The 24,715-nt window shown below is 44.7% G+C and overlaps 1 protein-coding gene and 1 pseudogene across 5 annotated transcripts in view; both read left to right on the top strand.

The window, feature by feature from the left end:
* LOC109898960 (protein sidekick-2) overlaps positions 1–24,715 on the top strand; it is a 651,349-nt gene that overhangs the window by 214,278 nt on the left and 412,356 nt on the right. The gene's annotated exons all lie outside the window — the stretch shown is intronic.
* On the top strand, positions 8,437–9,910 carry LOC109898958 (glyoxalase domain-containing protein 4 pseudogene; annotated as a pseudogene).

The raw sequence follows: 24,715 nt of genomic DNA, 5'->3' as shown, positions 1-24,715 counted from the left end.
ATGGTTAATGGCGTACATGAGGGGGTTCCAGTGGAGCTAGTCTCCCAGGTAATGGAGGAGATATCCACTATGGTTAATGGGGTATATGAGGGGGTTCTGGTGGAGCTAGTCTCCCAGGTAGTGGAGGAGATATCCACTAATGTTAATGGCATACGTGAGGGGGTTCCGGTGGAGCTAGTCTCCCAGGTAGTGGAGGAGATATCCACTATGGTTAATGGGGTATATGAGGGGGTTCCGGTGGAGCTAGTCTCCTAGGTAGTGGTGGAGATATCCACTATGGTTAAGGGGTATATGAGGAGGTTCCGGTGGAGCTAGTCTCCCAGGTAGTGGAGGAGATACCCACTACGAGTAATGGGGTACAGGAGGTGGTTCAGGTGGAGCTAGTCTCCCAGGTAGTGGAGGAGATACCCACTACGAGTAATGGGGTACATGAGGGGGTTCCGGTGGAGCTAGTCTCCCAGGTAGTGGAGGAGATATCCACTATGGTTAATGGCGTACATGAGGGGGTTCCAGTGGAGCTAGTCTCCCAGGTAGTGGAGGAGGTATCCACTATGGTTAATGGGGTATATGAGGGGGTTCCGGTGCAGCTAGTCTCCCAGGTAGTGGAGGAGATATCCACTATGGTTAATGGTGTATATGAGGGGGTTCCGGTGGAGCTAGTCTCCCAGGTAGTGGAGGAGATATCCACTATGGTTAATGTCGTACATGAGGGGGTTCCAGTGGAGCTAGTCTCCCAGGTAGTGGTTGAGATACCCACTATGGTTAATGGGGTACATGATGGGGGTTCCGGTGGAGCTAGTCTCCCAGGTAGTGGAGGAGATATCCACTATGGTTAATGGGGTACATGAGGGGGTTCCGGTGGAGCTAGTCTCCCAGGTAGTGGAGGAGATATCCACTATGGTTAATGGGGTATATGAGGGGGTTCCAGTGGAGCTAGTCTCCCAGGTAGTGGTGGAGATACCCACTATGGTTAATCGGGTACATGAGGGGGTTCCGGTGGAGCTAGTCTCCCAGGTAGTGGTGGAGATACCCACTATGGTTAATCGGGTACATGAGGGGGTTCCGGTGGAGCTAGTCTCCTAGGTAGTGGTGGAGATATCCACTATGGTTAAGGGGTATATGAGGGGGTTCCGGTGGAGCTAGTCTCCCAGGTAGTGGAGGAGATATCCACTATGGTTAATGGGGTATATGTGGGGGTTCCGGTGGAGCTAGTCTCCCAGGTATTGGAGGAGATATCCACTATGGTTAATGGGGAATATGAGGGGGTTCCAGTGGAGCTAGTCTCCCAGGTAGTGGAGGAGATATCCACTATGGTTAATGGCGTACATGAGGGGGTTCCGGTGGAGCTAGTCTCCCAGGTAGTGGTGGAGATACCCACTATGGTTAATGGGGTACATGAGGGGGTTCCGGTGGAGCTAGTCTCCTATGTAGTGGTGGAGATATCCACTATGGTTAAGGGGTATATGAGGAGGTTCCGGTGGAGCTAGTCTCCCAGGTAGTGGAGGAGATACCCACTACGAGTAATGGGGTACAGGAGGTGGTTCAGGTGGAGCTAGTCTCCCAGGTAGTGGAGGAGATATCCACTATGGTTAATGGGGTATATGAGGGGGTTCCGGTGGAGCTAGTCTCCCAGGTAGTGGAGGAGATATCCACTATGGTTAATGTCGTACATGAGGGGGTTCCGGTGGAGCTAGTCTACCAGGTAGTGGTCGAGATACCCACTATGGTTAATGGGGTACATGAGGGGGTTCCGGTGGAGCTGGTCTCCCAGGTAGTGGAGGAGATATCCACTATGGTTAATGGGGTACATGAGGGGGTTCCGGTGGAGCTAGTCTCCCAGGTAGTGGAGGAGATATCCACTATGGTTAATGGGGTATATGAGGGGGTTCCAGTGGAGCTAGTCTCCCAGGTAGTGGTGGAGATACCCACTATGGTTAATGGGGTACATGAGGGGGTTCCGGTGGAGCTAGTCTCCCAGGTAGTGGTGGAGATACCCACTATGGTTAATCGGGTACATGAGGGGGTTCCGTTGGAGCTAGTCTCCTAGGTAGTGGTGGAGATATCCACTATGGTTAAGGGGTATATGAGGAGGTTCCGGTGGAGCTAGTCTCCCAGGTAGTGGAGGAGATACCCACTACGAGTAATGGGGTACAGGAGGTGGTTTAGGTGGAGCTAGTCTCCCAGGTAGTGGAGGAGATACCCACTACGAGTAATGGGGTACATGAGGGGGTTCCGGTGGAGCTAGTCTCCCAGGTAGTGGAGGAGATATCCACTATGGTTAATGGCGTACATGAGGGGGTTCCAGTTGAGCTAGTCTCCCAGGTAGTGGAGGAGATATCCACTATGGTTAATGGGGTATATGAGGGGGTTCCGGTGCAGCTAGTCTCCCAGGTAGTGGAGGAGATATCCACTATGGTTAATGGCATACATGAGGGGGTTCCGGTGGAGCTAGTCTCCCAGGTAGTGGAGGAGATATCCACTATGGTTAATGGGGTATATGAGGGGGTTCTGGTGGAGCTAGTCTCCCAGGTAGTGGAGGAGATATCCACTATGGTTAATGGTATACGTGAGGGGGTTCCGGTAGAGCTAGTCTCCCAGGTAGTGGATGAGATATCCACTATGGTTAATGGGGTATATGAGGGGGTTCCGGTGGAGCTAGTCTCCCAGGTAGTGGAGGAGATATCCACTTTGGTTAATGGCGTACATGAGGGGCTTCCGGTGGAGCTAGTCTCCCAGGTAGTGGTGGAGATACCCGCTATGGTTAATGGGGTACATGAGGGGGTTCCGGTGGAGCTAGTCTCCTAGGTAGTGGTGGAGATATCCACTATGGTTAAGGGGTATATGAGGAGGTTCCGGTGGAGCTAGTCTCCCAGGTAGTGGAGGAGATACCCACTACGAGTAATGGGGTACAGGAGGTGGTTCAGGTGGAGCTAGTCTCCCAGGTAGTGGAGGAGATACCCACTACGAGTAATGGGGTACATGGGGGGGTTCCGGTGGAGCTAGTCTCCCAGGTAGTGGAGGAGATATCCACTATGGTTAATGGCGTACATGAGGGGGTTCCAGTGGAGCTAGTCTCCCAGGTAGTGGAGGAGATATCCACTATGGTTAATGGGGTATATGAGGGGGTTCCGGTGCAGCTAGTCTCCCAGGTAGTGGAGGAGATATCCACTATGGTTAATGGGGTATATGAGGGGGTTCCGGTGGAGCTAGTCTCCCAGGTAGTGGAGGAGATATCCACTATGGTTAATGTCGTACATGAGTGGGTTCCAGTGCACCTAGTCTCCCAGGTAGTGGTCGAGATACCCACTATGGTTAATGGGGTACATGATGGGGGTTCCGGTGGAGCTAGTCTCCCAGGTAGTGGAGGAGATACCCACTACGAGTAATGGGGTACAGGAGGTGGTTCAGGTGGAGCTAGTCTCCCAGGTAGTGGAGGAGATACCCACTACGAGTAATGGGGTACATGAGGGGGTTCCGGTGGAGCTAGTCTCCCAGGTAGTGGTGGAGATACCCACTATGGTTAATCGGGTACATGAGGGGGTTCCGTTGGAGCTAGTCTCCTAGGTAGTGGTGGAGATATCCACTATGGTTAAGGGGTATATGAGGAGGTTCCGGTGGAGCTAGTCTCCCAGGTAGTGGAGGAGATACCCACTACGAGTAATGGGGTACAGGAGGTGGTTTAGGTGGAGCTAGTCTCCCAGGTAGTGGAGGAGATACCCACTACGAGTAATGGGGTACATGAGGGGGTTCCGGTGGAGCTAGTCTCCCAGGTAGTGGAGGAGATATCCACTATGGTTAATGGCGTACATGAGGGGGTTCCAGTGGAGCTAGTCTCCCAGGTAGTGGAGGAGATATCCACTATGGTTAATGGGGTATATGAGGGGGTTCCGGTGCAGCTAGTCTCCCAGGTAGTGGAGGAGATATCCACTATGGTTAATGGCATACATGAGGGGGTTCCGGTGGAGCTAGTCTCCCAGGTAGTGGAGGAGATATCCACTATGGTTAATGGGGTATATGAGGGGGTTCTGGTGGAGCTAGTCTCCCAGGTAGTGGAGGAGATATCCACTATGGTTAATGGTATACGTGAGGGGGTTCCGGTGGAGCTAGTCTCCCAGGTAGTGGAGGAGATATCCACTATGGTTAATGGGGTATATGAGGGGGTTCCGGTGGAGCTAGTCTCCCAGGTAGTGGAGGAGATATCCACTTTGGTTAATGGCGTACATGAGGGGCTTCCGGTGGAGCTAGTCTCCCAGGTAGTGGTGGAGATACCCGCTATGGTTAATGGGGTACATGAGGGGGTTCCGGTGGAGCTAGTCTCCTAGGTAGTGGTGGAGATATCCACTATGGTTAAGGGGTATATGAGGAGGTTCCGGTGGAGCTAGTCTCCCAGGTAGTGGAGGAGATACCCACTACGAGTAATGGGGTACAGGAGGTGGTTCAGGTGGAGCTAGTCTCCCAGGTAGTGGAGGAGATACCCACTACGAGTAATGGGGTACATGGGGGGGTTCCGGTGGAGCTAGTCTCCCAGGTAGTGGAGGAGATATCCACTATGGTTAATGGCGTACATGAGGGGGTTCCAGTGGAGCTAGTCTCCCAGGTAGTGGAGGAGATATCCACTATGGTTAATGGGGTATATGAGGGGGTTCCGGTGCAGCTAGTCTCCCAGGTAGTGGAGGAGATATCCACTATGGTTAATGGGGTATATGAGGGGGTTCCGGTGGAGCTAGTCTCCCAGGTAGTGGAGGAGATATCCACTATGGTTAATGTCGTACATGAGTGGGTTCCAGTGGACCTAGTCTCCCAGGTAGTGGTCGAGATACCCACTATGGTTAATGGGGTACATGATGGGGGTTCCGGTGGAGCTAGTCTCCCAGGTAGTGGAGGAGATACCCACTACGAGTAATGGGGTACAGGAGGTGGTTCAGGTGGAGCTAGTCTCCCAGGTAGTGGAGGAGATACCCACTACGAGTAATGGGGTACATGAGGGGGTTTTGGTGGAGCTAGTCTCCCAGGTAGTGGAGGAGATATCCACTATGGTTAATGGCATACATGAGGGGGTTCCGGTGGAGCTAGTCTCCCAGGTAGTGGAGGAGATATCCACTATGGTTAATGGGGTATATGAGGGGGTTCCGGTGGAGCTAGTCTCCCAGGTAGTGGAGGAGATATCCACTATGGTTAATGTCGTACATGAGGGGGTTCCGGTGGAGCTAGTCTCCCAGGTAGTGGTCGAGATACCCACTATGGTTAATGGGGTACATGAGGGGGTTCCGGTGGAGCTGGTCTCCCAGGTAGTGGAGGAGATATCCACTATGGTTAATGGGGTACATGAGGGGGTTCCGGTGGAGCTAGTCTCCCAGGTAGTGGAGGAGATATCCACTATGGTTAATGGGGTATATGAGGGGGTTCCAGTGGAGCTAGTCTCCCAGGTAGTGGTGGAGATACCCACTATGGTTAATGGGGTACATGAGGGGGTTCCGGTGGAGCTAGTCTCCCAGGTAGTGGTGGAGATACCCACTATGGTTAATCGGGTACATGAGGGGGTTCCATTGGAGCTAGTCTCCTAGGTAGTGGTGGAGATATCCACTATGGTTAAGGGGTATATGAGGAGGTTCCGGTGGAGCTAGTCTACCAGGTAGTGGAGGAGATACCCACTACGAGTAATGGGGTACAGGAGGTGGTTCAGGTGGAGCTAGTCTCCCAGGTAGTGGAGGAGATACCCACTACGAGTAATGGGGTACATGAGGGGGTTCCGGTGGAGCTAGTCTCCCAGGTAGTGGAGGAGATATCCACTATGGTTAATGGCGTACATGAGGGGGTTCCAGTGGAGCTAGTCTCCCAGGTAGTGGAGGAGATATCCACTATGGTTAATGGGGTATATGAGGGGGTTCCGGTGCAGCTAGTCTCCCAGGTAGTGGAGGAGATATCCACTATGGTTAATGGCATACATGAGGGGGTTCCGGTGGAGCTAGTCTCCCAGGTAGTGGAGGAGATATCCACTATGGTTAATGGGGTATATGAGGGGGTTCCGGTGGAGCTAGTCTCCCAGGTAGTGGAGGAGATATCCACTATGGTTAATGGGGTACATGAGGGGGTTCCGGTGGAGCTAGTCTCCCAGGTAGTGGAGGAGATATCCACTATGGTTAATGGGGTATATGAGGGGGTTCCAGTGGAGCTAGTCTCCCAGGTAGTGGTGGAGATACCCACTATGGTTAATCGGGTACATGAGGGGGTTCCGGTGGAGCTAGTCTCCCAGGTAGTGGTGGAGATACCCACTATGGTTAATCGGGTACATGAGGGGGTTCCGGTGGAGCTAGTCTCCTAGGTAGTGGTGGAGATATCCACTATGGTTAAGGGGTATATGAGGGGGTTCCGGTGGAGCTAGTCTCCCAGGTAGTGGAGGAGATATCCACTATGGTTAATGGGGTATATGAGGGGGTTCCGGTGGAGCTAGTCTCCCAGGTATTGGATGAGATATCCACTATGGTTAATGGGGAATATGAGGGGGTTCCAGTGGAGCTAGTCTCCCAGGTAGTGGAGGAGATATCCACTATGGTTAATGGCGTACATGAGGGGGTTCCGGTGGAGCTAGTCTCCCAGGTAGTGGAGGAGATACCCACTATGGTTAATGGGGTACATGAGGGGGTTCCGGTGGAGCTAGTCTCCTAGGTAGTGGTGGAGATATCCACTATGGTTAAGGGGTATATGAGGAGGTTCCGGTGGAGCTAGTCTCCCAGGTAGTGGAGGAGATACCCACTACGAGTAATGGGGTACAGGAGGTGGTTCAGGTGGAGCTAGTCTCCCAGGTAGTGGAGGAGATACCCACTACGAGTAATGGGGTACATGAGGGGGTTCCGGTGGAGCTAGTCTCCCAGGTAGTGGAGGAGATATCCACTATGGTTAATGGCATACATGAGGGGGTTCCGGTGGAGCTAGTCTCCCAGGTAGTGGAGGAGATATCCACTATGGTTAATGGGGTATATGAGGGGGTTCCGGTGGAGCTAGTCTCCCAGGTAGTGGAGGAGATATCCACTATGGTTAATGTCGTACATGAGGGGGTTCCGGTGGAGCTAGTCTCCCAGGTAGTGGTCGAGATACCCACTATGGTTAATGGGGTACATGAGGGGGTTCCGGTGGAGCTGGTCTCCCAGGTAGTGGAGGAGATATCCACTATGGTTAATGGGGTACATGAGGGGGTTCCGGTGGAGCTAGTCTCCCAGGTAGTGGAGGAGATATCCACTATGGTTAATGGGGTATATGAGTGGGTTCCAGTGGAGCTAGTCTCCCAGGTAGTGGTGGAGATACCCACTATGGTTAATGGGGTACATGAGGGGGTTCCGGTGGAGCTAGTCTCCCAGGTAGTGGTGGAGATACCCACTATGGTTAATCGGGTACATGAGGGGGTTCCGTTGGAGCTAGTCTCCTAGGTAGTGGTGGAGATATCCACTATGGTTAAGGGGTATATGAGGGGGTTCCGGTGGAGCTAGTCTCCCAGGTAGTGGAGGAGATATCCACTATGGTTAATGGGGTATATGAGGGGGTTCCGGTGGAGCTAGTCTCCCAGGTATTGGAGGAGATATCCACAATGGTTAATGGGGAATATGAGGGGGTTCCAGTGGAGCTAGTCTCCCGGGTAGTGGAGGAGATATCCACTATGGTTAATGGCGTACATGAGGGGGTTCCAGTGGAGCTAGTCTCCCAGGTAGTGGAGGAGATATCCACTATGGTTAATGGGGTATATGAGGGGGTTCCGGTGGAGCTAGTCTCCCAGGTAGTGGAGGAGATATCCACTATGGTTAATGGCATACGTGAGGGGGTTCCGGTGGAGCTAGTCTCCCAGGTAGTGGAGGAGATATCCACTATGGTTAATGGGGTATATGAGGGGGTTCTGGTGGAGCTAGTCTCCCAGGTAGTGGAGGAGATATCCACTATGGTTAATGGGGTATATGAGGGGGTTCTGGTGGAGCTAGTCTCCTAGGTAGTGGTGGAGATACCCGGTACAAGTGGGGAGTGTTGAGAGGGATGTGGCAGAGGGGAGTCAGGGGTCAGTGTCCTCAGTTGAGGAGGATTAGGAGAAGGATATGGACATCTCTTTTGATATGATAACAGCTGGTGATGACTCAATTTACATTTTAGAGGAGGTAAATAGGTTCCTGGATCAGACTTTGGGGAAATCTGTCAAATTGGCATATGTATTTGATCTTGATAAGTTTGTGAGGTCAGCTGTGATATTACAGAAGACAGTGGGGTTAGACCAGTTGAGTGAGAAGAAGCGTTTTCGCTTGATGAAATTTGTTACTGCTGTTATGGCAGCAAAAGGAAGTGGGAAACGTGGTAAGGTTAAGAGAAAATTCTAACAATGGTAATGATCATGACACACAGGGTGTTTTTTCTCTCTGTCTGGTTTCTCTGCTGTTTCTTCTGTTTTTCCTTTCTATATTTTCAATCAATTGAAAGGATCCTTAATCAACGTAGACAAGCTAAGCGTGATACATAATCGTATAGTACAAACTCACGAACTCACTTGGATCATAGTGGCTTTGATTCGAGCCTTGCATTTAATTTTTTAAAGTGGGTGACAGAAGCAAAACGGCCACCTTTAACAGGGATGTGCTCAGCATGACGATTTTGCGTTAAGAGTTTGAAGAAGGATGTAAGGCAACCTGTAAGGGCCCTTATGATGAAAAATGGAGCAAGACAATGGTCGGCTTTGGGCCCGAGGTTGATGACTTTGCGGCTGAACTGTTCTACAGTTATGGAGTGAGAGAATTTTGCCTAGGCAATGACTTCATCGGTTTGACTCTGCAGTTAAGCCAGGCTGTCAACAATGCTAAACGGCTTGGTTGGCTCCTCACTGAGGTTGGAAAGGGCCTCTATGTCACGTTTATCCTCCTCTTCGTCTGAAGAAGAGAGGCGAGAAGGATCGGAGGACCAATATGCGGCGTCGTAAGTGTCCATGGTTTTAATAGGAAAACTCAAACATGAACACAACTACAAAACAAGAAACGTGAAAACCGAAACAGCTCTATCTGGTGCAGTAAACACAAAGACAGGAAACAATCACCTACAAAATACCCAAAGAATATGGCTGCCTAAATATGGTTCCCAATCAGAGACAACGATAAACACCTTCCTCTGATTGAGAACCACTCTAGGCAACCATAGACTTACCTAGACAACTAAACTGAACACAACCCAATAATCTAATAAAACCCCTAGACAAGACAAAAACACAATAAATCACCCATGTCACACCCTGGCCTAACCAAAATAATAAAGAAAACAAAGATAACTAAGGCCAGGGCGTGACACTCTATCTGGTTGAGGCCCCAGGAGGTTATCACTTCTACCTGGTGATCAGCCTCCCAATGATCCTGTGCAGAATGTGAGTCTGGCAGGGTCCGACCTGCAGGAATCAATACACTGCTGCTACTCGCTTCTGGGGATGAAGGTGACAGAGAATAGTGAGGAGAAGAAGACTGTGCTGATGGGAATCACAGACACTCATTGTAAACTAGAGCTTCACAACATTGTTGGGACAGTCGATCATGTGACAGCCTTCGGGCGGATAGCATTCTCCTGTCCACGTGAGCAGTTTGCAGATCCTGAAGCCTTGATGACAAAGGGGAACCATCAAATCTTTACTATCTTGGTTAGCCTGGACACCCCTGGGAAGGCTTCTTTAGCCTGGACACCCCTGGGAATGCTTGTTTAGCCTGGAAACCCCTGGGAAGGCTTGTTTAGCCTGGAAACCCCTGGGAAGGCTTGTTTAGCCTGGACACCCCTGGGAAGGCTTGTTTAGCCTGGAAACCCCTGGGAAGGCTTGTTTAGCCTGGACACCTCTGGGAAGGCTACAGTAGAAGTGGTCATTTGGGCTGATTCAGATGCCCATGAGATCTGCTTTGTTGTTTGAGTGTTTATTGTGTTGTGGGTTCCCAGACCCAATAAAGCTTCTTTAAAACTCAAACTCTTCATCACTCTCTCTCTCGTTCCCTCTCGGTCTATCTTTATCTCTCAAACTCTCTGTTTTGCTCTAACTTTCTATATTATCTCTCAAACTATCTCTCTATCTTTCATCATTCCTCAAACTTTTACTCTCTCTCCTCTCTCTTCCTCTGTGGTCTTATCACTGTGTGTGCCGCGGCTCAGAAAGACTACGTTTTTATTTCTCATAGTGTCACACAGTTAACTGAGATCTACTTATCTCTCTGTGTCTGTAGGTCTTTCTCTCATTCTCCTCCTCCTTCTCTTTTTCTCTCCCTCCACGACTGGGTATGGAGGGATAACAGGAGGACATGCTCTGTTACTTCAAGGGGTCTTAAAATTCAAAGTCATATAGCAAAATTATCCTTAATATGACCCTCTTAAAACAATTCTCTATAGCTAAGTAGACCCTCCCCCCAGTTTAGACAGGGCTTTGACTGTTTAGTGCCAAAAATAAGGTGGTTAGATACATGTAAAGAATTGGGACTATCTGTTGTTCCATGTATTGAATGTTATTCAATGTGTTTGTGTGGGCTAATAGCAGTAACGCCATCATCAAATAATTTGGTTAGATTTTTTTATGTATTTTTGTATTATTTATTTTATACTTCAATTGGTAAAACGATTCCATATAGCTTAGTAGAACCCTCCCTCCCCCGTCTTAGACAGGGCTTAGACTCTTATGGGTTTAATAGTTGCGTGTGTACAGTCATGCTGCAGGTGGTTGCCTTGTGGCTTTTATCCAGGTGGGAGAGGGGAGAGCCAGACTGTGTGAATCCCAGTCAGAAAGAGGGAGCGGAGGGGTGAGGGGGAAACGTTAGAGGACAGCTATGCACGCAAGATGCGGTTCACTTTTTGCAGCCAAAAGGGTAGATTTTTTTTTTTTGTCAGTCACTGTATGAACAGTAAGTTCTGCTTTGGGGCATTTGTGGACTGAATCATTGGATAAAATAAACCTCAACCAACCACGGTCTTCCTCTAAGGGAATACGTCTCAAGGCTAAAAGCAACGCGGACCAAAATAAACACTAGAATAGTGATATCATATCCCATTCTCCCCCAGGTCTCACAGAGTAGGTACACTACTGTAGGTAAACAAAGCGTAACTCCCCTGTGTGTGTGTGTGTGTGTGTGTGTGTGTGTGTGTGTGTGTGTGTGTGTGTGTGTGTGTGTGTGTGTGTGTGTGTGTGTGTGTGTGTGTGTGTGTGTGTGTGTGTGTGTGTGTGTGTGTGTGTGTGTGAGTGTGTTCTCCCTTTCTCGGGCCTTGCATATTTCAGAGGTAGTACCCGGTGCTACTCTCAACAAACAAGCCTTCCTCATCCCCAGTAGGGACTGCACATCTGATGCCGCCTAGGTAAGCCAGCCAACCTGCATCAGCCAGCAGAAGTTCCTGCTAGCACTGCAGCATAAATATTCAGGGAAACATATCCAACATTCTAATGACTCCTTTTGTATCACACACCTCTGCCGTCTATGTTTCCTCTACAGATCTTTTCCCTCCCTTTCTTCCCTCCTAGTTTCACTCTCAATCCCTTTGTCTTCTTACCCGTGCATGATTCATAGCTACCCATTAAAGACACACACCGATGGGCAAAAGAGACCTTGCTTGTTAGGCGTGAAATAACAACCACAAATTAAATCACAAGAATATTAATACACTCTTCTGGACAGTGCTGAGGTACATGTGTTGATTCTCGACTGAGTGACCAAAACCTGGTCTTCCTAATGAGAATATTTATTATCTTTTGTTTCTTTGATTTCCAACTCAAGTACCTCCTGGCCTCGTGGGCTGGCATCTCATAAAACAGGATTTTGGGGAAAGGAGTCAAATGACTCAACAACAAAAAAATCTGACTTCTGTTGCTTCCTTGATTTCCTAAAGTGACACTTTAACGCAGCAATATTTTTCTGAGCAGCTTAATGTCTGACACTGTTCCTGTTGGGCCTTTGAAGAGGTGAGGGAGAGAGGGAGGGATATAACAGAACAACCATCTGGCGTCATTTAGTTGAGGAGAAGGAGGATGATAAGAGAGGGAGAGAATGAGAGGTATGATAAAGGGTATAGAGAGAGAGAGAGAGAGAGAGAGAGAGAGAGAGAGAGAGAGAGAGAGAGAGAGAGAGAGAGAGAGAGAGAGAGAGAGAGAGGTCCAGTCACCAGGACCACAAATACAAATTCCATCTAGACACTGTTGCCCTAGAGCACACAAAAAACTATACATACCTTGGCCTAAACATCAGCACCACAGGTAACTTCCACAAAGCTGTGAACGATCTGAGAGACAAGGCAAGAAGGGCATTCTATGCCATCAAAAGAAACATAAATTTCAACATACCAATTAGGATCTGGCTAAAAATACTTGATCAGTCATAGAGCCCATTGCCCTTTATGGTTGTGAGGTCTGGGGTCCGCTCACCAACCAAGACTTCACAAAATGGGACAAACACCAAATTGAGACTCTGCACGCAGAATTCTGCAAAAATATCCTCTGTGTACAACGTGGAACACCAAATAATGCATGCAGAGCAGAATTAGGCCGATACCCACTAATTATCAAAATCCAGAAAAGAGCTGTTAAATTCTACAACCACCTAAAAGGAAGCGATTCACAAACCTTCCATAACAAAGCCATCACCTACAGAGAGATGAACCTGGAGAAGAGTCCCCTAAGCAAGCTGGTCCTGGGGCTCTGTTCACAAACACAAACACACACTACAGAGCCCCAGGACAGCAGCACAATTAGACCCAACCAAATCATGAGAAAACAAAAAGATAACTACTTAACACATTGGAAAGAATTAACAAAAAAACAGAGCAAACTAGAATGCTATTTGGCCCTACACAGAGAGTACACAGCAGCAGAATACCTGACCACTGTGACTGACCCAAAATTAAGGAAAGCCTTGACTATGTACAGACTCAGTGAGCATAGCCTTGCTATTGAGAAAGGCCGCCGTAGGCAGACTTGGCTCTCAAGAGAAGACAGGCTATGTGCTCACTGCCCACAAAATGAGGTGGAAACTGAGCTGCACTTCCTAACCTCCTGCCCAATGTATGACCATATTAGAGAGACATATTTCCCTCAGATTACACAGATCCACAAAGAATTCGAAAACAAATCCAATTTTGAAAAACTCCCATATCTACTGGGTGAAATTCCACAGTGTGCCATCACAGCAGCAAGATTTGTGACCTGTTGCCACGAGAAAAGGGCAACCAGTGAAGAACAAACACCATTGTAAATACAACCCATATTTATGCTTATTTATTTTATCTTGTGTCCTTTAGCCATTTGTACATTGTTAGAACACTGTATATATATATAATATGACATTTGTAATGTCTTTACTGTTTTGAAACTTCTGTATGTGTAATGTTTACTGTTAATTTTTGTTGTTTTTCACTTTATATATTCACTTTGTATGTTGTCTACCTCACTTGCTTTGGCAATGTTAACACATGTTTCCCATGCCAATAAAGCCCTTGAATTTGAATTGAATTGAATTGAATTGAGAGAGAGAGAGAGAGAGAGAGAGAGAGAGAGAGAGAGAGAGAGAGAGAGAGATACTGTGAATTATCAACATCTGGTGTGGACACTGTCAGGAACTGGCAATGATCACCAACGGTCTGGGTAGCAGCTCTGGTGTGGACACTGTCAGGAACTGGCAATGATAACCAACGGTCTGGGTAGCAGCTCTGGTGTGGACACTGTGAGGAACTGGCAATGATAACCAACGGTCTGGGTAGCAGCTCTGGTGTGGACACTGTCAGGAACTGGCAATGATAACCAATTGTCTGGTGTGGGCACCGTCATGAACTGGCAATGGCAACCAACGGTCTGGTGTGGACACCGTCAGGAACTGGCAATGACAACCAACGGTCTGGTGTGGACACCGTCAGGAACTGGCAATGACAACCAACGGTCTGGTGTGAACACCGTCAGGAACTGGCAATGACAACCAACAGTCTGGGTAGCAGCTCTGGTGTGGGCACCGTCAGGAACTGGCAATGATAACCAACGGTCTGGGTAGCAGCGCTGGTGTAGTCATAATTACAAACAGAATGAAACCCTTGCCTGGCTTGACATTTATGTTTAATTAAGTTCTCTTCTCTCTATGGTGCAATATGTCCGCTTCCTAGTCCCTACTCACCTCACGCTGGGTCGGGGTATTGTTTGTCTGTTTTGAGGGTCTTGTGTCAAGGCGTAGTTCACCTTGCAAAGACGAGCAGTGGTGTGTGACAAGGAGAAATGTATGTGGCTGTGTTGAGACTTGACAACAGGCATTGAGGTTAATACAAGAGCAGGGCCACACAGCCCCGCAATGCACACCCCGCACATCCCGCCCCTAACCTCCCGCCCGAAAGCACTGGCTTGTCACACTACTAAAGCCCCATCAGTGGCTTTGATCCCTTGCTGTTGTTCAGTGTGTGTGTCAGGTGGACTCTGGTGCTCGCTGGTTTCACACACACACACACACACACACACACACACACACACACACACACACACACACACACACACACACACACACACACACACACACACACACACACACACCACCCCCTACTGTGGTAAGGCCAGAAGAGTTAAATCTCTATTTCTCTTTCCTCCTACCCCCCCCCTCTCTGCCTCTTCCTTCTCTCTCTATCTCTGTTTCCATTCTCTCTTTCTCTCTCTTTCTCTCTCTCTCAATTCAATTTGAGGGTTGTATTGGCATGGGAAACATATGTTTGCATTGCCAAAGCAAGTGAAATAGATAATAAACAAAAGTGAAATAAACAATTTAAAAAAACAGTAAGACATTTTAATTGTCATATTATGTGCGAATTATGAAAGGGGAAATAAATGCGCATAAATATGGTTGGTATTTACAATAGTGTTTGTTCTTCACTAGTTGCTCTTTTCTTGTTGGCAACAGGTAACAATTATTGTTGCTGTAATGACACACTGTTATTTCACCCAATAGATATGAAAGATTATCAACTTTGTGTGGTCTGTGTAATCTGGGGGAAATGTGTGTCTCTATGGTCATACTGGAGGTTAGGGAGTGCAGCTCAGTTTCCAACTCATTTTGTGGGCAGTGTGCACATAGCCTGTCTTCTCTTGAGAGCTAGGTGTACCTCCGGTGGTCTCTCCCTATAGCAGTGCTATGCTCACTGACTACATAGTCAAACCTTTTTGGGTCAGTCTCTCCGTCTCTCTCTCTCCGTCTCTCTCTCTCTTATATATATATATATTTCTCTCCTCACACTACTCAGCCCTGCGATCCTTCAGGCTGGTGATTAAACAGCAACCATTCACTTATCCGGAGCTCTCTAGTTTCTCTCTCTGTGCCATAAATTAATAGCAGCTCTGCTTCGCTCCCTAAATCAAATCTTATCTGCTAGCTGGCTGCTTGGGTGGCTGGTTGCATGGAGAGGAGGAGTAGAGGAGAGGAACACCAGAAGAAAAGAGGAGGAGAGGAGGAGGAATAGTGGAGGAGGGAGTTTGTTGGTTTTGTTTGTGTGAGATTCTCTATTTTACTCGGCAGCGTGTGCAATCTAATTAAACTAGGCTGGACACACACAGACACTTTCTCCACTCCACTCCATCTCCACTTTCATTATTAGTTGCTGTCTCTTAACCCTTTCTGTTCTTTCATTAGCAATACTTCCCACTGGACACACACTGGTTGAATCAACATTCATTCTATGTCATCAATGAAATATACTTTGAACCATTGTGGAATAGACATTGCATTGATGTCTCTGCCCAGTGGGATGTAGCAGCACTTGGAATGGTTGCTCGACTAAAAGGTTTGTGATTATGCTGTGGATTTAGAGGTAATTTGTGGTTTAGTACAGTACCCTGCATCACAACTTCATTGCTCCAAACCAGCACAAGGGGGAGGTAGAGCACTGATTTATGCTTTGGGTCCCAAGGCGCTACTGTCTCTAATTGACAAGAAATGGGTGACATACCACCAAATAGAAACTGATAATTACAGTTGAAGTCGGACATTTACATACACTTAGGTTGGTGTCATTAAAACTCGTTTATCAACCTTGCCACAAATTTCTTGTTAACAAACTATAGTTTTGGCAAATCGGTTAGGACATATACTTTGTGCATGATACAAATAATTTTCCCAACAATTGTTTACAGACAGATTATTTAACTTATAATTCACTGTATCACAATTCCAGTGGGTCAGAAGTTTACATGCACTAAGTTGACTGTGCCTTTAACCTCTTGAAGCTAGGGGGCACAATTTTCATTTTTGGAAAAATAACGTTCCCAAAGTAAACGGCCTATTTCTGTGGACCAGATGCTAGAATATGCATATAATTGACAGATTAGGATAGAAAACACAAAATATTGTCTGTGAGTATAACATAACTGACATTGCAGGCAAAACCCTGAGGAAAATGAAGGAAAATGAAATGCCAGTTGACTTCAGATTCTAGTGGGGTGAGGCCAGGTGCTGCCGACTTTTCTAGTGCCCGCGTCAATTTGTTTACATATATGTTGAAGAGGGTGGGGCTTAAGCTTCATCCCTGTCTCACCCTACGGCCCTGTGGGAAGAAATGTGTGTGTTTTTTGCCAATTTTAACCACACACTTGTTGTTTGTGTATAAGGATTTTATAATGTCGTATGTTTTACCCCCAACACCACTTTCCATCAATGTGTATAGCAGACCCTCATGCCAAATTGAGTCAAAGGCTTTTTTGAAATCAACAAAGCATGAGAAGACTTTGCCTTTGTTTTGGTTTGTTTGTTTGTTAATTAGGGTGTGCAGGATAAATACATGGTCTGTTGTACGATAATTTGGTAATAATCAAATTTGACATTTGCTCAGTACAGTGTTTTCATTGAGGAAATGTACGAGGCTGCTGTTAATGATAATGCAGAGGATTTTCCCAAGGTTGATGTTGACGCGTTATTGGGGTCAAATTTGTCTCCACTTTTGTGTATCGGGGAGATCAGTCCTTGGTTCCAAATATTGGGGAAGATGCCAAAGCTAAGGATGATGTTAAAGATTTTTAGTATATCCAATTGGAATTTGTCTGTATATTTGATCATTTCATTAAGGTTACCATCAACACCACAGGCCTTTTTGGGTTGGAGGGTTTGTATTTTGTCCTGTATCTGATTCAATGTAATTGGAGAATCCAGTGGGTTCTGGTAGTCTTTAATAGTTGATTCTAAGATTTGTATTTGATCATGTATATGCTGTTTTGCAGTTTGTTCTTTGTTATATAGCCAGGATTGAATATGTGGTTTACCCATACATCTCCTTTTTGGATAGATCATTCTTTGTGTTATTTGTTTAGTCTTTTCCAATGAGTCTAAGAGTCTATGGATTCTTCAATTACATTGAGCTGATTTCTGACGTGCTGTTCCTTCTTTTTCTGTAGTGTATTTCTGTATTGTTTTAGTTATTCACCATAGTGAAGGCGTAGACTCAGGTTTTCCGGGTCTTCATGTTTTTGGTTGGACAGGTTTCTCAATTTCTCTCTTAGATTTTTTTCATTCTTCATCAAACCATTTGTCATTGTTAATTTTCAGCGGTTTTCAATTTGAGATTTTTAGATTTGTTTAGGAAGCTGAGAGGTCAAATATACTGTAAAGATTTTCTACTGCCACGTTTACAACATCACTATTACAGTGGAATGTTTTACCCAGGAAGTTGTCTAAAAGGGATTGAATTTGTTGTTGGCTAATTGTTTTTTGGTAGGTTTCCAAACTGCATTCCTTCCATCTCTGTCTCTCTCTGTCTATCGCCAACTCTCTCTGTCTCTTCACCTCTCTCGTCTCTCTCCATCTCTCTCTCTCTCTCTCTCTCTCTCTCTCACTCTCTCTCTCTCTCACCCTCCCTCTCATCATCTATCGGTCTCTCTCTATGTCGAACTCTCTCTCTTTTAAAGGGCTAAATTGCCCTTGAATAAAATGAAAATGAAGAGATGCTGTGACAAAATGAGATGTGATAATAGTGTGTGGACATTTTGCTGTTAAAATAAAAGATGTGGGCGTGTTCAGGGGAGAGGGGTCCAGCTGCCTGTCCCAGGGGTGCTCTGGCACAGGCACGTCTCTCTGACAGCTCAGTAGACACTCCAACACCACCTGTCCTCCAGGCACACACACTCAAAGACACATACACATGCCACATTCAGACAGAGACATAGAACGAGAGAGAGAGAAACCTGTCCAACCAAAAACGTAGAGACCCGGAAAACACCTTCATTGTGGTGACTCACAGAAAAAGAAGGAACAACACGTCAGATATCAGCTCAATGTAATTGAATAATCCATAAACTCTAACCACTTCTGGGAAAATTGGAACACACTAAACAAACAACAACACGAAGAATTATCTATCCGAAATGGAGATGTATGGACAAACCACTTATCCAATCTTTTTGGCTCTATAACAAAGAACAATCAGCAAAAACATATACATGATCAAATTAAAATCTTAGAATCAACTATTAAAGACTACCAGAACGCACTGGATTCTCCAATTACCTTCAATTAACTACAGGACAAAATAAAAACCCTCCAACCCAAAAAGGCCTGTGGTGTTGATGGTATGAAATGAAATTATCAAATATATAGATAAGAAATTCCAATTGGCTATAGTAAAACTCTTTAACATCATTCTTAGCTCTGGCATCTTCCCCAATATTTGGAACCAAGGACTGATCACCCCACATGGTGACATACTTTTTGGAGAAATGTCCTCTGATCTGATGAAACAAAAATAGAACTGTTTGGCCATAATGACAATTGTTAGGTTCGGAGGAAAAAGGGGGAGGCTTGCAAGCTGAAGAACACCATCCCAATCGTGAAGCATGGGGGTGGCAACATAATGTTGTGGGGGTGCTTTGCTGCAGGAGGGACTGGTGCACTTCACAAAATGGCATCATGATGGCATCATGAGTAGGACAATTATGTGGATATATTGAAGCAACATCTCAAGACATCAGTCAGGAAGATAAAGTTTGGTCGCAAATGGGTCTTCCAAATGGACAATGACACCAAGCATACTTCCAAAGTTGTGGCAAAATGGCTTAAGGACAACAAAATCAAGGTATTGGAGTGGCCATCACAAAGCCCTGACCTCAATTCTATAGAAAATGTTTGAGCAGAACTGAAAAGAAGTGTGTGCTAGCAAGGAGGCCTACAAACGTGACTCAGTTACACCAGCTCTGTAAGGAGGAATGGGCCAAAAGTCACCCAACTTATTGTGGGAAGCTCGTGGAAGGCTACCAGAAACGTTTGACCGAAGTTAAACAATTTAAAGGCAATGTTACCAAATACTATTTGAGTGTATGTCAACTTCTGACCCACTGGGAATGTGATGAAATAAGTAAAAGCTGAAATAATTCATTCCCTTTACTATTACTCTGACATTTCAAATTCTTAAAATTAAGTGGTGATCCTAACTGACCTAAGACAGGGAATTTCTACGAGGATTAAATGTCAGGAATTGTGAAAAACATTTGTAATGTCTTTATTATTTTGGAACTTCTTTGAGTTTAATGTTTACTGTTAATTTTTGTTTATTTCACACTTGCTTTGGCAATGTTAACATATGTTTACAATGCCAATAAAGCCCATTGAATTGAATTGAGAAAAAGAGACAGGGAGAGAGGGAGAGAGAGAGAGAGAGAGAGAGAGCGAGCGAGAGACAGATGTGAGAGAGAGACACAGAGAGAGTTAAGATGAGAGAGAGAGAGAGACAGATGGAGAGACAGTTAGGGAGTGTGAGAGAGAGGAGACCCACACACCACACACTCTGGTGTGTCCGCACAAACAGACTTTCTCTAAATGTACACTCTACACTTCCACATGTGCGTGAGCATGGATGTATGCATAATTAAGATTACATTTATGCATACAAGACACACAGGTATTCAGAAGAAATTCATATTTGCACACGTCCATGCGCTTGCATAATATGATGATATATGGATATTAATGTGATAGTCTTTCTTACAATCTTTTTTTCTTTTCTCTCTCACACATGCCGACACAAACACACACGCAGACACACACACACACACAAACTCTAGAAAGTTGATAAGTCTCTGTCATGCCAGAAGCCATATGAAGTTTTCATTGAATCCACATCACCACGTCAGAATTACAACATAGCTCCATGTTGTTGTTGCTTTGTCGGGAATCCTCCTTCATGTTGTGTTGTACAAAACCACAAGGGATATTTGGAAGAGTTTCATAAAAACTATGTTGTGTAAAAAACATTTGTAGGCCAAACCCATTCCAGCTATAGGCACACTGTAGAAGCTTTTGTATACTGAACATGCACCAAATACACACACACACACACACACACACACACACACACACCTCTTTACTCCTACTGATGCCACCATGTCCCAAAAGCTCTCTCAGTTTTTGTATCAATTTGATTGGCCAGTTAACCACGGTGGCACAAACGCTAGTGTTGGGAGCCAATGGAGAGGCCTGTATTATGTTGAGTGCTTTTGGAGATCTTTTGTTCTTTTCCAAATTTAGACTCTTATTAAATATAAAACCCCCAAACATGACTTTATCCCTAAACCTGACCTTATCCCTAAACCTGACCTTATCCCTAAACCTGACCTTATCCCGTAACCTGACCCTAACTTTTGAATTGTGGAGTAGCGATGTATTGAGAAAAGCAATAGTAGGCTCTTTGTACTGTTTGAGATATGTTTATCGCTGTAGAAATCGAGCAGATTGCACCATAGACACCTGCGGATTTAATAAAAAGCAGGAATGATAAAATAAATCAAGTTAGATTGGCACCATGGGGGTTTATTGGTGCTGATTTTAATGTGTAAACTTCAGCTGTTTTATTATAGAGCCATATCTGGTGCAGGTGAGAAACATGCTGACTCTTCCATTTTTTTAAATTATTTTTTTGTTTAACCTTTATTTAACAAGGCAAATCAGATAAGAACAAATTCTTATTTACAATTACTGACATGGAATAAATGCTTGTGGCTCTGAATGAATGGAAAACATTAGTAACATATTACTATTGTGGTGATGCAACCAGCACATTGACTGAAGTAAAGTCATGGATTCAGAAATCTACTTTCAAAATTGTACCTTTCATTTGACATTTGGCAGACTTTAACTCTGTACAAAGTAAGTACAACAACCACATATCACTACATACAACCTTGTGTTTTTATTTTAGTGATTCAGCAAATACAATACACAAGAAGATGTATTTAGACATTAGGGGAATCTTAATGCAATATAATCACTCGGTCTGACTATTAAAACAAGCTTACATATTAATTATGCATCGTAGATAACAGCTGAAAAATCACTTGTTTTTACTCTACCTGAGAGTTACTTGTTTTTTGTCAGTTGGAGCATAGAGGAGGGATAGAGGGAAGGTGGGAGGGAGATGAAGAGAGAACAGAAGAGACAGGGAGAAGGGGTGAGAGAGACCTGCTTTAAAGTCAAACTTTCAGCGATTATATGATGAATTGCATTCACAGTTATCCTTCGAGTTAAGTCAGTTACAGTATAAAAGTTATGAAAAATCCAAGTAGTTTGGGCATTAAGATGCTTGACAAACATTGGCATGGCAGATTCATCCAAGCAGCCATGCAGGCCTGATTGCAGAGATGAGATGAGATATCAAATGACATGTTGCTTTAACCAGACAAAGGCAACAAGATAACGTTTCTGGAGTGTACTTCAATTCTCTCCCTTTGGAGAATGGTTATTTGAAAGGCCTTATTTTGTGATATATCTGTAGTTTATCTCTCTCATCTCTCTCATATCTCACACTCTCTCAAAATATATATCTCCCTCCACTGATAATGTTGTACATTCAGTCGCCCCCTCCATAGCTTTGCAGAAGGCCCCACCCACCACAGAGTGTGAAGGGGTTGAGAGGGGGGAGGAGAGAGGGAAGGTGTGAAGAGGTCAGCAGGGAGAGATTACAGTCTCTTTAGTGATGCAACATGCAGTCAGACATGGTCCCTCATTGTATTTACCTCTCTGTGTGATCACTACAGAGACTAGTTCCTTCCCAGAGAGACACTTCAAAGAATCAAAAAAGAACATTGGTTAATAAAGACAACCTTGCTTTGGCTGTTATCTTTTATCTTCTAGCTAGGTGGCTACGTCCATAGTACTTACACTTACTGTAACTGGTCTCTGTCACGCCCTGACCATAGAGAGCCATTGTTTCTCTATGGTATAGTAGGTCAGGGCGTGGATAGGGGGTATAGTATTTCTATGTCTATGTTGTATTCTAGTTTATTTTCTGTCACAGGCGGCTCATAGACTGTGGCAAAAATGAGGGGACACGAACAACAGGTATAGGCCAATCAAAAAGGTTCTTTATTGGAAACCAAAACTATTAACTTTAAACAAAGAAAAAGGAATGAGGTGTGAAAGTATCATAATGTAGAGTGTATATAAAGTGCAGGGATGCATGAATCTGTGTGTGTGAATATGACTGAGTGAAAACTATGTACAACTATAAAGGAACAAACAAAACAGGATCATATCTGGAGGAGCAGAGAGAGACAGAGACAAGAGTGGTTAGTGAAGCAGTTTAAATATCGTTGAGCCCAGGTGGCTCCAATCACTAACGACGGAACCGCCCCTGCAATGCAGGGTGTTTTGTATGACACCAATGTTGGTGTTTTGTATGATTCCCAATTAGAGGCAGCTGGCAATCATTGTCTCTAATTGGGGATCATATTTAAGTGGTTATTTTTCCCACCTGTGTTTGTGGGATCTTGTTAATGTTTAGTTGCCTGTTAGCACGTCATTGACTTCATGTTTCGTTCTTTCTTTATTGTTTTTTTTGTGCGTTTCACTAAATAAATATGTGGAAAACATATCACGCTGCACCTTGGTCCGATGATTCTAACAACGATCATGACAGTCTCTCTCTATTTGCCAACATAGCTTTATAAAACAGACAGACACCTCACATGAACCAGGTCACCTTTAAAACTACTGAATATGCAGTATATGATCCTGTAACCTCAGCAAGTACAACAAGAGAGAGTGTTATACTGTAACCTCAACTACTACAACAAGATAGTATGTAATACTGTAACCTCAACTATTACAACAAGAGAGTATGTAATACTGTAACCTCAACTATTACAACAAGAGAGTATGTAATACTGTAACCTCAACTATTACAACAAGAGAGTATGTAATACTGTAACCTCAACTATTACAACAAGAGAGTATGTAATACTGTAACCTCAACTATTACAACAAGAGAGTATGTTATACTGTAACCTCAACTATACAACAAGATAGTATGTTATACTGTAACCTCAACTATTACAACAAGAGAGTATGTAATACTGTAACCTCAACTATTACAACAAGAGAGTATGTTATACTGTAACCTCAACTATTACAACAAAATAGTATGTTATACTGTAACCTCAACTATTACAACAAGATAGTATGTTATACTGTAACCTCAACTATTACAACAAGAGAGTATGTTATACTGTAACCTCAACTATTACAACAAGATAGTATGTTATACTGTAACCTCAACTATTACAACAAGATAGTATGTTATACTGTAACCTCAACTATTACAACAAGAGAGTATGTAATACTGTAACCTCAGCGATAACAACAAGAGGGTATATTTTCCTGTAACCTCAGCGATTACAACAAGAGGGCATTTAATCATGTAACCTCAGCAATTAAAACAAGAGAGTATGTTATACTTTAACCTCAGCAATTACAACAAGAGAGTATGTTATACTTTAACCTCAGCGATTACAACAAGAGAGTATGTTATACTTTACCTCAACAATTAAAACAAGAGAGTATCTTATCCTGTAACCCCAGCGATTGCAAGAGATAATGTTATACCGTAACCTCAGTGATTACAACAAGAGGGTATATTTTCCTGTAACCTCAACTATTACAACAAGAGAGTATGTTATACTGTAACCTCAACGATTACAACAAGAGAGTATGTTATACTTTGACCTCAGTAATTACAACAAGAGAGTATGTTATACTTTGACCTCAGCGATTACAACAAGAGAGTATGTTATACTTTGACCTCAGTGATTACAACAAGAGAGTATGTTATACTTTGACCTTAGCGATTACAACAAGAGAGTATGTTATACTTTAACCTCAGCGATTAAAACAAGGGGGTATGTTATCTAGTAACAACAACAATCTAAACAAGGGGGTATGTTATCTAGTAACAACAACAATCTAAACAAGAGGGTATGTTATCTAGTAACAACAACAATCTAAACAAGAGGGTATGTTATCTAGTAACAACAACAATCTAAACAAGGGGGTATGTTATCCTGTAACCTCAACAATCTAAACAAGAGGGTATGTTATCTAGTAACAACAACAATCTAAACAAGAGGGTATGTTATCTAGTAACAACAACAATTAAAACAAGGGGGTATGTTATCCTGTAACCTCAACAATTAAAACAAGGGGGTATGTTATCCTGTAACCTCAACAATTAAAACAAGGGGGTATGTTATCTAGTAACAACAACAATTAAAACAAGGGGGTGTTTATCCTGTAACCTCAACAATTAAAACAAGGGGGTATGTTATCCTGTAACCTCAACAATTAAAACAAGGGGGTATGTTATCCTGTAACCTCAACAATTAAAACAGGGGGGTATGTTATCCTGTAACCTCAACAATTAAAACAAGGGGGTATGTTATCCTGTAACCTCAACAATTAAAACAGAGGGGTAT

Source organism: Oncorhynchus kisutch, linkage group LG11 (assembly GCF_002021735.2).
Source record: "Oncorhynchus kisutch isolate 150728-3 linkage group LG11, Okis_V2, whole genome shotgun sequence".
NCBI classification, from domain to species: Eukaryota; Metazoa; Chordata; class Actinopteri; order Salmoniformes; family Salmonidae; genus Oncorhynchus; species Oncorhynchus kisutch.
This window is presented reverse-complemented; position numbering and strand designations above follow the sequence as displayed.